Consider the following 13,591-nt stretch of genomic DNA (forward strand, 5'->3'; position numbering starts at 1 on the left):
AAGCGCGCTAACGTCTCAGAGATGAAAGTGAAAGTAACTCGAACATTGCGTGGTACTCGTCACGAGTAACGAGCATCTCGAACATGCTAATACTCGAACGAGTATCAAGCTCGGACGAGTACGTTTGCTCATCTCTAGTTATAACTATTAAGTAGTTTTCTTAATGTAGTTAAAGAGACTGTTCCAGAATTATAAATTACCTGCTATCCAAAGGATAGGGATAACTTTCTGATTGGTGGAGGTCTAATCTCTGAGAACCCCACCGATCCCAAGAATGGGGTTCCTGTGTCTCTCTTCCTCCTCACTATATTCTTACTGCACCCACGCAGTGAGGAGAAGAATGAATGAAGTGACGGTGGCGCATGCATGTTGCCACTCCACTCTTTTTAAGTGGAACTGTGGAGATAACAGAGTAGCAGTGCCATACCGTGAGAATAAGAGTCTAAGTACATTCAGCAAGAACCCGGGTATTTCAGTCAGCCCCATTGAAATTAAAGGAATGATGACCATGCATACTCAGCCAGTGCTCCATTCACTGAGGCGTCACCGTGGGGGGATAAGTATCCCAACAGTGATGAGAAGAGGGGGACACAGGATCCCCATTTTCTGGATCGTTGAGGTTCTTAGCTGTGAAATCCCCACTGATTAGCAAGTTATCCCCTATCCTGCAGATAGGGGATAACTTGTAATTTTGACACTAAATTAATACTTCCATATCTGATGCGTAGTGTACTAGTAATACAAAATATCTTTGTTTCTCCAACTTTTGAAGGTGGAGAGAAGATGACTTGAATGGGATTACCTATAGGAAACAGATAACAATGTCTGTTAATGTGATCACTACTTTATCTCAAGTTCTGAAAGCTATGATCATCATCTCTCAAAACATTTATTTTGGCATTGGCCAACTTTTATCATAACCTTCCAAAATACAATAATTAAAATACGATGTAACATAGTACGTGTTTATGGCTGATATGTCCTTGTTCGCATTAGTTCTCTTATGTGACAATACTTTTTCAAAGTTGGGCATGAAATGGCCTTCCCACAGCTGCAAAACTCTTAGTCTCCTGGGCTTACTCCTACCACATTCCTTGTTCATTTCTCACTGCATTGCACCTGGCTACTATATGTACTTTTCACTTAAGGGAAAGGAGAAAAAATTGGAAGATATATGTGTTTAAATGTGGACCTTCTCTCGAGAGGTCAGAGTCGTAACAATGCAACTATAAATAGACAACCCGTTTGGCTCAAACTTCAGTTACATATCAATGGTTTGGATAATGGCAGGGCCATTGTTCTGGGCATTGAGCCGATATAGTCATAGACAAGTATACATAATCTGATAGACAGCACATCATTCTTGAAAGGGCCTGTTATTAGCATAAGACGGATACAGTAATTTTAGGAACCAGGCACCAGACAAAAGACATAGAAAACGGAGTTCTTAATTGTTCTTTGGATGACATCTGGCCTTATCCTCAGTTTTAAATATGCAAAGAAAAATTGCTAAAAACTGATATTGTCAAAGAGAATAGAAAATCTTTGCACAAAGGTTATGAAAGACATTGTAAGATACTGATAATGTTAAGCATATTGTAAGGTATATAAAAAAAAAAGTCGACAACCATCTGATATGGGAAAAAAAAAACATTTGTTTAATTATTCACAAGACTTCCAAAGAAAAAAGCCATAGGCTGAGTTTAAACTTAGTGTCAAACAATAACCAACATTGACAATATTGTAGAATCTGTCCCATGCTGGTGATTTAATGAAGCAGTGCAGTTAAATGGTTTTCTGAATTGTTAAGCATCTTGCTGTCCCATTGTACAAGTTCTGCCTCTCAGCAAGACCTGTCCCCTACTTCACCCTGGCTTTCATCTAACTTCCCTCAAAGTCTACATTGAAGCTAAGATTTTTTCCACCTGTCCCTGTCTTACTGTGACTGTGAAAGATGATTGCCTTCTGGTGAAGCCCTTTTCCCCTTTCTCTACACCCAAGATCCATGTTCATTGCACATCAAACAACCGTACCATACCCTGATGGTTTAAATCTTTAAACAGAGAATAAGAGCCTAAGTACATCCAGCGAGACCCCTCACATCCTATACTCTTGTCACTGTATGTTCATGGCACAATTACCAGGAGAGGGGGGCTGTTGAGCGAATCAAGTTGTGTGTGTTGTCTCTGTGGACTGCATGCTGATGCTCTGATCAGAACTCCAGCAAAATTCTGTTTGAAATGAGAATAGACTAATTTTCATCACACTCGTTTCGCAGCTATCCCAAGTGGGTGAACATGCCAAGGGTCATCATTAAAAAAAAAAAGCTGCCTTCAAAAGAGTCCAGGTCTATTTTTTTTACAGGCTCTCCGTTGTTGGTACTGTTTAAGCAAGAAAAATAGGATTTCCTTTTAATTGCCAAAAACCATCATGTTGTAAGAAGGAAAGAAATATATAAAAACAAGTAGAAGAATAAAAGGATTGGAAAATGTAAGAAAATATGAAAAGAAGTTATTGTCTAGCCGTGTTGTCTTATTATGGTTGTCTAAATCTTTGAAAGAGATAATCTTGATTAAAGGATTATTAGTTAATAAATTCAGATTTGGTAGATTTTTAATGACCAATAAGTAAAGATTCTGATTAATCAGCAGGAACTGACAAATTTTAGCATAGGGGGGCAAACACACAGCGCTGGCCCCTTAGTAGCAGCCCACCCTGAGGCCATCTTCACACGAGTGTTTTAACGCGGTTAATTTAGGCACGATAAAAAAAATTGCGACCTTTGGAAGTATTGGGTTCCAATTCATTCAGTCAGATCGACGATTTATTAGTCACGTAAAAATGTCCAGCCGGCGAAGATAGGACACTGGCTGCTGAATACACTGGCCGATGCTTTGACGCAGACGGAAAAGATAGGGCTTGCCCTATCTTTTGGCCGCGATCAGCTGGCGGCTCCCATCTGCTTCTATGGGAGCTATTGGCAAAGGGAGTTTAGTAGCGGCTAGCGCTGCTAAATCATGTCAGCTGGCTCTATTTAACTAATAGGAGCCATGCTGAGCATTTCTCCCGATCGAAGGAATTCCGGGCTGCACACGGCGGTGGGAAAGGATGAGAAAGTGTGAATTTTAGCTGTGACTTGGGCATGGCTTTAGTACAAAAATTGCTTAATGGCAACAATAAAAACCCATTAAGCCCTTTAATTACAAAACTTTTATTAATATTGATTAAAACATCTAGGTGTTTAATTATTCCTAATAAAGGTTATATATTAAGGCCTCAGTCACACGGGCGCATCGGCACCCGTACACCGGCGCCGATGCGCCCGTGTGACTGACACCAGCAGACGGATGTACCTGCAGATGGCCGTCTCTCTGCAGCGCTGGAGGAAAGTCACACGGGCGCATCGCCCGGTGTACGGGTGCCGATGCGCCCGTGTGACTGAGGCCTAATAGTGGATCATGAGCATGTTTTTTTGGGGGAAATGTTTTAATCAGTAAAGGTTATGTATTAATAAGGGATCATGACCAAGAGTCCTTTGTTGCCCTTGGGCAATTTTTGTACTGAAATGTTATATGATACTGGACATGGTCCCAGGGCAGCTCTTTGTTTCACCCCAAAAACCATTGAATGGGACTGAGCTGCAATACTATAGACAACCTGTGGACACAGTTGGCACTGTTTGTAGCCATGGTTTTCTTATCCTGTACAACCATTTCAACACAAGGTTTTATTGGGTGGGGGTTGGTTGAATTATTGAATGCTTCCAAATCAATTATAACATTTATGAAAAAATAATCACAACTTAAACATCCACTTCCCTTTTCAAATCTGTCAGAAAAAAATTGACCTTTAATGAATTCTATTTTTTACTGCTATATTAAAATAGACCGTACTTATTTTTTTCTATCCATCAGTTTTCCAATAAGGACCTTAATAAATGGCATTGATATAAAATATGAATTAAAATACAAAACAAAAAAAACAAACCATTTTTTGGTTAAAGGGCCACGCTGGCGAAAACATATTTTTCCATCCCTGCAAGCCCTCACCTGATTGACTGTCACACTCTGGAGGTTTCCATTATATACTGCAGTTACTTTCATGCAGTACAGCGTTCTGATCCTTACCTGGCACCATCTTGATGCTGAGATTTCTGCTTTCGCTTTTACTATCCTGTGCTATGAATCGTATAATGCATCAGCACAGCAATACATGAGCAGCTAGAGACTGTACCATCTCTGCTGCAAAGAAAGCACATTACATCTTGTATTTGCCTAAATAAGCTACAGACCATAAATAAATAGTCAGGAGGCTGAGCTGTGATCTCCGCTATTATAACTAACTCTGCCTAAGGCCGCCTGCACACGGGCATATTTGCATTGCCGAATTTGGGACAGGTGTTTGCCCCCGGGTTCCGCAGCAAATACCGTCAATGACATGCTATGGAGAAGTGCTTCTTTCTGCACACGAGCAGAAATCAATTGTGATTTTCCGCTCGCAGAGGAAAAATCGCAGCTTGCTCTATTTTTGAGCAGATTTAGCTTGGACGGCTTCCATTGAAGTCAGTGGAAGCCGACTGACCCATGGTCTTTCCGCAATTAACATTACGGAAAAGACGTGAGACCCACGTCATCACCTAGCAACGGTGCAGGAAAATCTGTACAGCGCATGTCCGACAGCGAGCCATCCACAGTACAGATAAGGAAGAAACAAGAGAGGTAGGCATGGTCACTGGCCAGGCACAGGGTCAGATTCTGGTGAGGGCTCCCACTTCCGGAATCCGTCCCATTCATGTGCTGCCAGCCTATACCCTTGAAAAAGGGGTCACTCTCTGGCTGGGGCTCTACATGGGGGCGTTTAATAATTGTATGGTGGCATGCCTCAATTACAGTATGGCAGTTGTATTCAGTCTCTATATGGCTATATAATCCCCCTATGGCAGTACTATGTAGCTAATACATTCTGTATATTTTTTCACTGTATATTGTACGTATGTTGGTATTATTTAGTCACTATATAACGGTACTATTTGATGATATTATTTAGTAAGCGCTAAATGAAAAAAGAAATTGAAAAATAAATAGTAGAAAAGAAACATGTTAATAATCTTTCCAGCAGGGGTGGGGTAATGTTACCCAGTAAGCCAATGGAAGAGATCAAAGCTGAGAATTTGGGCAACCTTATGAGATTCACTTAAATGAAGATGGCTCTTTGATGAGTTGTTCTTTCATGCCCTTTTTTTTGTTAAATTCTATGTAGTATAACATCCTTAAACTGTATTAGTACCATATAGCATTGAAATGATCACAGAGATTATCAGCAGCGATCTGCATAATTAGATGAAATATAATTGCGGGTTTGTAGCTAGTTGATTAATTGAGCTCCCCTTTTAGCAATATTACCGTTTCTGCTTTCAGTTTATGCAGATAAAGTGATATTAAGATCTCAAATTTATGACTGTGCTTCAAGCATATCATTACACGTTTTTTACATTACATTTGTGGTTAATTGCATCACTACACACCATTAAATTTGTGTTTGATTCCAGACTGCAGTGACCTTGCTCTGCTCAGCTGCATAATGACAATGGAAGCACAATGCTTGCATGTAGTTATCAGGGTGTTAGCTGGTATAATGAATATCTCATAATCAGGCGTGTCAGATGCACTGATCGGATTCGGCACCATTTCTACAGGCTGTTGGGAGGCTAAGCCATACTACTCAGGCCTCATCAACTAGAATGGCAACAGCCTAAGACCATGAGTGGATTATATTCTTCAACACAATAAGGCTCATTATTTGTGGATGTGTGCGCATTTGTTTGCCAAGCATCATTTAAGGCTAGTGTCAAAATGGCTTTTTTGAGAAACGCTGTTTTTCGTGGTTTTGATGCTGGCGCTTTTTGTTGCATTTTTTTGCAGCAAAGTATATTGTATCCAGATGTTAGCTGTAGGACCATATGGAATTATGAAACGCTGCACAGATAGTGCATTTTTGGCTCCATGGCATTTTTAAAAAAATCTCAGCATGCTCAAAGTATGCAGTTTTTTCTGGAATTTCCCAAAGGCTTCTGTAGAGGAAAAAAAGAACAAAAACACAGAAAAAAACTATGTGTGACCATAAAATGCCACCAAAAAGCTTGTAAATATACATGATTTTATGCCGTATTTACATGCTAGAAAAAAACACCAGAAAAAAGACTATGTGTGAAGGAAGCCTCAGGCCGGTTTCAGACGGGCGATAAAATTGCGCGATATTCACTCAATGCAAGAGTAAGTAAAGACACAGAATTATGAAACCAATGATTTTCAATGGTTTCCTTCTAGAGATGAGCGAGCATACTCGCTAAGGCAAACTACTCGAACAATTAGTGCCTTCTGCGAGTACCTGCCCGCTCGTCTCAAAAGTTTCGGGTGCTGGCGGGGAGCGGGGAGCGGCGGGAGGAACGGGGGGGGGGGGGGGAGATCTCTCTCTCCCCACCGCTCCTCCCTGCTCACTCCCGCAACTCCCCGCTCTCCCCCGCTGGTTCCCAAATCTTTTGAGACGAGCGGGCAGGTACTCGCATAAGGCACTACTCGCTCGTGTAGTTTGCCTTAGCGAGTACGCTCGCTCATCTCTATTACCTTCACATTTGTAATGTTTTCACTTATGTGATGTTGCAATAAACAAAAATCGCAGCATGTCCCATCTTTCTGCATTTTGCTATGTTTTATTGCCAATGTTTCTCTCTGGAGCCTCCTTTTTATTGCAATGCACGAACTTGCCATTTCTAAGCGATGTGATGCATTTTTAACATTAGAAAGTCCTATTGACTTTCACGCAAAATTGCACAAGAAAATCATGTGAGAAAATTGCAAGCAGCAGCGATAATGCTCAAAAATCACAGGAACAAAAACAAGATTTTGCCACGATTTTCTCATGACGATATCGTGATTGCCCATGTGAAACTACCCTCAAGTGTACCTCTTCACTGGTACCATGGACCCAAAAATAATCTTGTGTCCTATCTTTATGTATAGCAAAAAAAATAGTGTGGTACTGTGTTAGTCAGAAAAGTCTATATGATGTTAAATATTCTTAGATAAAAAGGACCAAAGTATTATAATGGTGATACCTTTGTTGGCTAACTGGAAAAATTATATTTGCAAGCTTTTCGAAATACAGAGGCTCCTTCATAAAGTAGATAACACATCGAAAATCGAGAGAAATGAACAACCTTTAAGTGATGTTACATCAAGGCATTAGTCATGAGGTCTTTGGGAAGTAGCACTGTGATTAGAAGGCCACAGTGCTCTTCATTAATGTGTATTATGTATTTGAATGCAACTGTGATCCAGTTAGGATTAGATTAAACTTGGAATAACTGTATGAGAATTTGGCTTTGATGGCCCTCCTCTACTTCTTGATATTAGTAAGCATAATAAGGTTTTCAGATGTCTGCAACCCTTCCATAGGCTCTACCTCTGCCATCAAAAACATTGTTAACCTGATGTAACCGGGGCTAGCTAAAGCCAACTGATCACATCTGCCATCAGAACTGTCTATCATGAATCTACAGGCTTCAGTATCACATCTCCTTCATGGCCACCACTGCAATGAGTCTTGTGGTGTGACAAGTAGGGTTGGTGGGTAGCACTTGCACAGCGCACACAGCTTCTTACCAAACCATTTTAGCTCTTCTGACAGCTCTAGGTTTTGTTTGTCTGCTAGAGGTTGCTCTAGAGGTTGACGGCTGTAACGTGACCTCTGACTTTCTAATATGTTCTAGTATTTCCTACTTAATGTCTTACCTTCACCAGTAAGTTCTGATCTTGTCTTTCTATTGTCATTGGCCATAGCAAATAAACCTACAACTACTTCAATTATTTCTGGTTCCACCTCCACTAGGCATTATCCGGGGAATCAAACACCAGTCTAGCTTAGGGCACTAAAGTTCTCGAGTCAACAGAGTACATTGCCTTAAAACAGAAAGAAGGGTTTTATAGGTGACTTATGTTGTTTGATTGATTCTCTCTTTCAGTATTCCATGAAAAACAATCATTACACAATACTATTAAAATGCTAGAATTTTTAAGAATCTCTTTTGTCACATCTGGTATGACTTGTTAGTACAACCAATGGGGACAAATGCTGGAGCTGAACATGAAGTCTAGCCAGCGGACAAATAAATGGGATAATTACAATTTAATGTAGTAGACTTTAATAGACTATAACTAGATGTAATTGAAATGTCAGACAGGTATGCTAGAACCACCCAAACCAGACCGGCCTCTCAAGCGGAATACCCACCCCGAAAAGGGCAACCTCACTGTGACACATAGCCACAGAGTACTTGGGTTCAGGATTCGGAACACAAAGCAGAGCATGGAGCAGAGGTTCCTTGAGCACTATGATCACAGAGCATAGAACACACTATCACAGTATAATGGCCAGTACACAGGAGAGACTTATAGACTGACTGGACTAACAGGCTGTCCAGCCAGCCCATTAGCATAGAAACTGAAGGGAGATGTTACTCCCTCAAAGCAAAATGACACTGGGTACACCTTGCTCAGAATGTCACATGGTCCGGAGAAGACACTGTGACGACACTCGGACCAGATCTCGCAACCAGGAAGTTACAGCGTTGTTGGTGCCATGACATTTTTCCTTTTAAAAGAGCAGAACAGAATATTATACTGACAAATACCAGTGTAAACAGTGTAAACTTGCTTATAAGCACTAATAAAATGTTCTGCAGTCCCATTCTCCCACAGCTCTAGTGTATACTATGTAGTATGAAGCATAAATGCTATTTAATGTAATCATCAGGACACCGATGGAAAAGAAAGAACATCTACAAGAAGACTTAACTTGGGTCCTGAACCGAAGTACAACCTGTTTCTCTATTTTAATTGTATAAGATTTCATCTGCCTAGTTATCAGCTGGATACATCTGCTATTGTAAATGTGCCAAATATTGATTGATGTGCGTAAAAATTTGGACAGTGAAACAAGTCTTTTAAGAATGATCCTGAACACCCCATGCAGCTGGTTTCCTTCATTTTTCTGGCAGCACATGTGAAAGCCGAGAGATGGAAGACAATCAGCTTTGATTTAAATCTTTTGAAGGCCAAGGTCAACTGGATTATGATAAATGAGAAATTGTAGAGTATTTTGCTTGTCAGACAAGCCAAATTGGAAAAAAGTAACCTTAGATACATTACCTACAATCATAATTGAAGGGACAGTAGGGTACCCGGGTTAGCAGCAGTATCAATAATTTCTTATACTTCTTAAATCTCTCTCTTCTGTTTTCTCACTACTTTTTCCTTCTCTACTTATCCTCTGATTTGTGATCCAACTTCCTATTCTACCTACATTCTTCTATTCACAATGTGTAGTGGCCCAGAGTTGGGGTGTCTTTAGGGTAAGTGTATGCCTGTCTTGTATAAACTATTTTATGTATATTTGTTCAATGTGAGTGCTAACAAGCTATGTTATGTCAAGTCAGCCCCACCTAACCTGTTGGTTGTGTGTGTTCTAGCAGGAAGTTAGGAGCAGTGGGGAGGAGGAGTATAGAGTGGAGAAGAAAGTAGGGAAGGTGCAGAGATGTAGTCATAGAATCATAGAATGGTACAGTTGGAAGGGACCTCCAGGGTCATCTGGTCCAACCCTCTGCTCAGTGCAGGATTCACTAAATCATCCCAGACTGATATTTGTTCAACCTTTGTTTGAACACTTCCATTGAAGGAGAACTCACCACATCCCGTGGTAACCTGTTCCATTCATTAATCTCCCTCACTGTCAGGCCTTAGTCACACGGGCGTTTTTTCCCGCGATTTACGGATCGCATGATGGATGCGCATCCGCAAATCGCGTGACCGGGGCCGAAAAATCGCCCGAAAATACTGCTCCTAGCCGCGTTTCAATAGAAACGGGCCGGAGCAGTGCAGCGCTGCGGGCGAGCGCGGGATGAATTGTCGGGAAGGGCTTAAATATATAAGCCCTTCCCTGCAATTCATCCAGAAATGTGTAAAAAAAAAAATATATATATATACTCACCTTGTCCCGGCAGACGGAGTTCAGCCGCGGACGGCGGCAGTTCTCCTGATCTGCTCTCTCTAGTATTCAGCAGCCGGGGATTTAAAATCCCCGCCTGCTGAATGAGCTGCCTCTGATGGGTCACAGCCTCACCAATCAGAGGCAGCTCTCACTCACACCCATTCATGAATTCATGAATGGGTGTGAGTGAGAGCTGCCCCTGATTGGTCCCTGCGCTGAGCCAATCAGAGGCAGCTCTCACTCACACCCATTCTATAATTTATCGGATGAGCGCATAAAAAGCGCTCATGTGTCCGATACCATTGCAACGCAATGGTTTTATAAAATCGGCCGACGCATGCGCATGCGCAAATCGTGGCAAAAAACGCCGTGTGACTAAGGCCTCAGAAAGTTTTTTCTAATATTTAATCTGTGTCTCCTCTCTTTCAGTTTCATCCTATTGCTTCTGATCTTACCTTGTGCAAATGAGAATATGGCTGATCCCTCTACACAATGACAGCCCTTCAAATATTTGTAGACCGCTATTGTCTCTTCTCAACCTTCTTTTTTGCTAAACATTCCCAGATGCTTTAACCGTTCCTCATAGGACATGATTTGCAGAACGCTCACCATCCTGGTAACGTCTCTGTACTTGTTCCAGTTTGCATTTCTCCTTCTTAAATACCATTCTGTTAGCTGCCGCCCACTCTTAAAGCTTTTCTAGATCTTTTTGAATACTCTCTCTCTCTCTTCTTTAGTGTTAGCTATCCCTCCTAGCTTTGTGCCTTCAGCAAATTTGATCAGTTTTCCATCAATTCCCTCCCCTAGATCATTTATAAAAATGTCAAATAACACTGGGCCTAGGACAGAGCCTTGTCTTACCCCACTTGTTACATTCTTCCACTTGGATGTGCAGCCATTTATGACCACTCTTTGACTACAATCACTCAGCCAGTTGTGAATCCGCCTAATAGTTGCTTTGTCAATCCCATATTTGGTCATTTTTTCAATAAGTATGATATGAGATACTTTGTCAAATGCTTTACTAAGTCAAGATATACTATATGATTTCCCTGATCAACCCAGTCAGGAAATTAGATTAGTCTGCCATGACTTGTTTGTTACAAACCCATGTTGGCTCTGGTTAATTACTCCATTTTCATCCAAGTACTTGGATACATGCTGTTTAATAATTTGTTGAAAGATCTTTCCCGGTATAGAAGTCAGGCTCACAGGTCTGTATTTTCCTGGGTCCACTTTCTTCCCTTTTTTGAAGATAGGGACAACATTTGCCCTTTTCCAATCTTCTGGGACTTCTCCTGTTCTCCAGGAATTTTCAAAGATCATGGTGAGGGGTTCAGCAATTACCTCCACTGCTTTCTTAAGTATCCTAGGATGTAATTCATTTGGGCCTTGAGACTTGAATTCATTTAAGTTAGTTAAATGTTCCCTCACCATCTCTCGGCTTATAGATAGCCTGCATTCTTTTATTCCCCCAATAGCACAGGGTACAAAATAGGAAAACAGATACAAAATAGGAATTTAAAAGTTCAGCCTTCTCAACATCGTTTTTAACCAATTCACAGTTTTCCTCTTGTAAGCATCCAATAGCATCTTTGACTTTTCTATTGCTTTTGTCATACCCCCCAAATCCTTTTTTAATGCTTTTGGCCTGTGTTGCAAGCATCAATTCATTATTAGCTTTAGCTTTTCTGACACTTGCCCTACAGTTTCTGCAGACCGCATTATATTTTCCTTTAGATATTCCCCCTCTTTCCATTTGATAAACATATTTTCTTCATTTTTAAGATGTATGCAAGTTCTGCGTTCATTCCACCTTTTCTAGTTTTAGTACCTTACTCAGCTGAACTGATGAAGGGGTTTTGCTTTGAAATATTTTTTCCAATGCTAGTTGTCGATTTAGCCAATTAAAGAAGAAATTTCCACCTAAGGCCTCGGTCAGGTGGGTGTTTTTTCACGCGATTTGTGGATCGCATGACGGATGCGCATCCGCAAATCGCATGACTGGGGCCGACGATTCGCCAAAAAATCTGCAGCTAGCAGCGTTTTTGGCGAAACGGGCCTGATCAAAGGAGCGCTGTTCGCCCATTGAATTCAATGGAGCCGGCAATACAGCTGGCTCCATTGAAAGCAATGGGCTGCCGGCCAGCGCTGGATGAATTTTCGGGAAGGGCTTAAAAATATAAGCCCTTCCCTGAAAAGCATCCTGAAATGTGTAAAAAAAAAAACATTATACTCACCTTTTCCCTGCAGCCGGAGTTCAGCTGCGGCCGGCCGGCAGTTCTCCTGAACTGCTCTGTGTAGTATTCCGCAGGCGGGGATTTAAAATCCCCGCCTGCTGAATGGGCTGCCTCTGATTGGTCACAGCCCTCACCAATCAGAGGCAGCTCTCACTCACCCATTCATGAATTCAGCTGGTTCGCAAGGGAGCTGGTCGCCTCCATGGAAAAAACAGTTTAAAGCGCCAGTTATTATGTTACGGCACTCTGACCCCCCCGAGCGCCAGGTGGGGTGCCCTGAACTTCCCGCACCCCACTGTTCCTGCCTACTTGCCTCGGCCCTGGCTAACCCCTGGCGGACAACTGGACGGCGGTCCCTGCACTGGCTAGGGACCTGGCGACTGACAAGATGTGACTAACTAAATGGGGGGACAGAGTGCCGACAGAGAAGGCAGATGGAAATGACCAACAGAACATCCAGAGCAAAGCAAAGCTGGAGATGGAAGCAGACAGGCAAACTAGAGGCTGAACTGAGACTAGCTACAGACAGGACCTACTAGACGCTGACTGAACCAATAACTGGCAGTGAGCTCATGTCACTGCCAGCCTTATAAACGAAAGACTCCGCCCTGGGGTGGAGAGTGGGAGGAGCCAGCTCCCCTACTACTGCACAAGAGAGGTGGAGGAGTGCCCTACGGGCGGACACGCCTACGCCGCCGCACACCAGCCGCTCCACGTCGCCGGGAAAACCCCGACGTCAGGGCTCCAGGACGCTGAAGCCGACGCCGGGGTGGCGCGCACTGACCGCGGGACCCTGCGTCGCCCTGCATGGCAACAAGCAGAGTTTAAGACTTTTAAATAACATCATTCCAATAGCAAATTTTGGATTTTTTATTGTTGCATAATTATTTTTTTATTTTTATTTACACCCAACATATTAACATATTCTACTGGTCCAAATGTTCTTTACATCAATCCTCACTGCATACACAGTGCAATCAATTTCCTTGCCTATTGACCAATATAAACTTATTGAAGTTGTTTCTCTGGTCAGAACCAATCACAGGGCTAACGGACATCAGTGGAGGCTCTGTTCACGCCAACACTTTGTTCTGTTGTGTCTGTGTTCCATTGTTTTTGACAGCAAATATACCATGGTATTTGGAGGCTGGGCAATGGCTTTACTGCTTTAAGGATGTGGCCCTTGTGGCAAGTTGGGGTTACTTGCCCGGGATCTCCTGCTTACTTTCCCCTACCCAGGGGTGGCAGCACCACAATGATGTCCAGAAACACCAGGTAAAGTCCAAATGCTGGTTCCTCCAGCATTT

Source organism: Eleutherodactylus coqui, chromosome 3 (genome assembly GCF_035609145.1).
Source record: "Eleutherodactylus coqui strain aEleCoq1 chromosome 3, aEleCoq1.hap1, whole genome shotgun sequence".
NCBI classification, from domain to species: domain Eukaryota; kingdom Metazoa; phylum Chordata; class Amphibia; order Anura; family Eleutherodactylidae; genus Eleutherodactylus; species Eleutherodactylus coqui.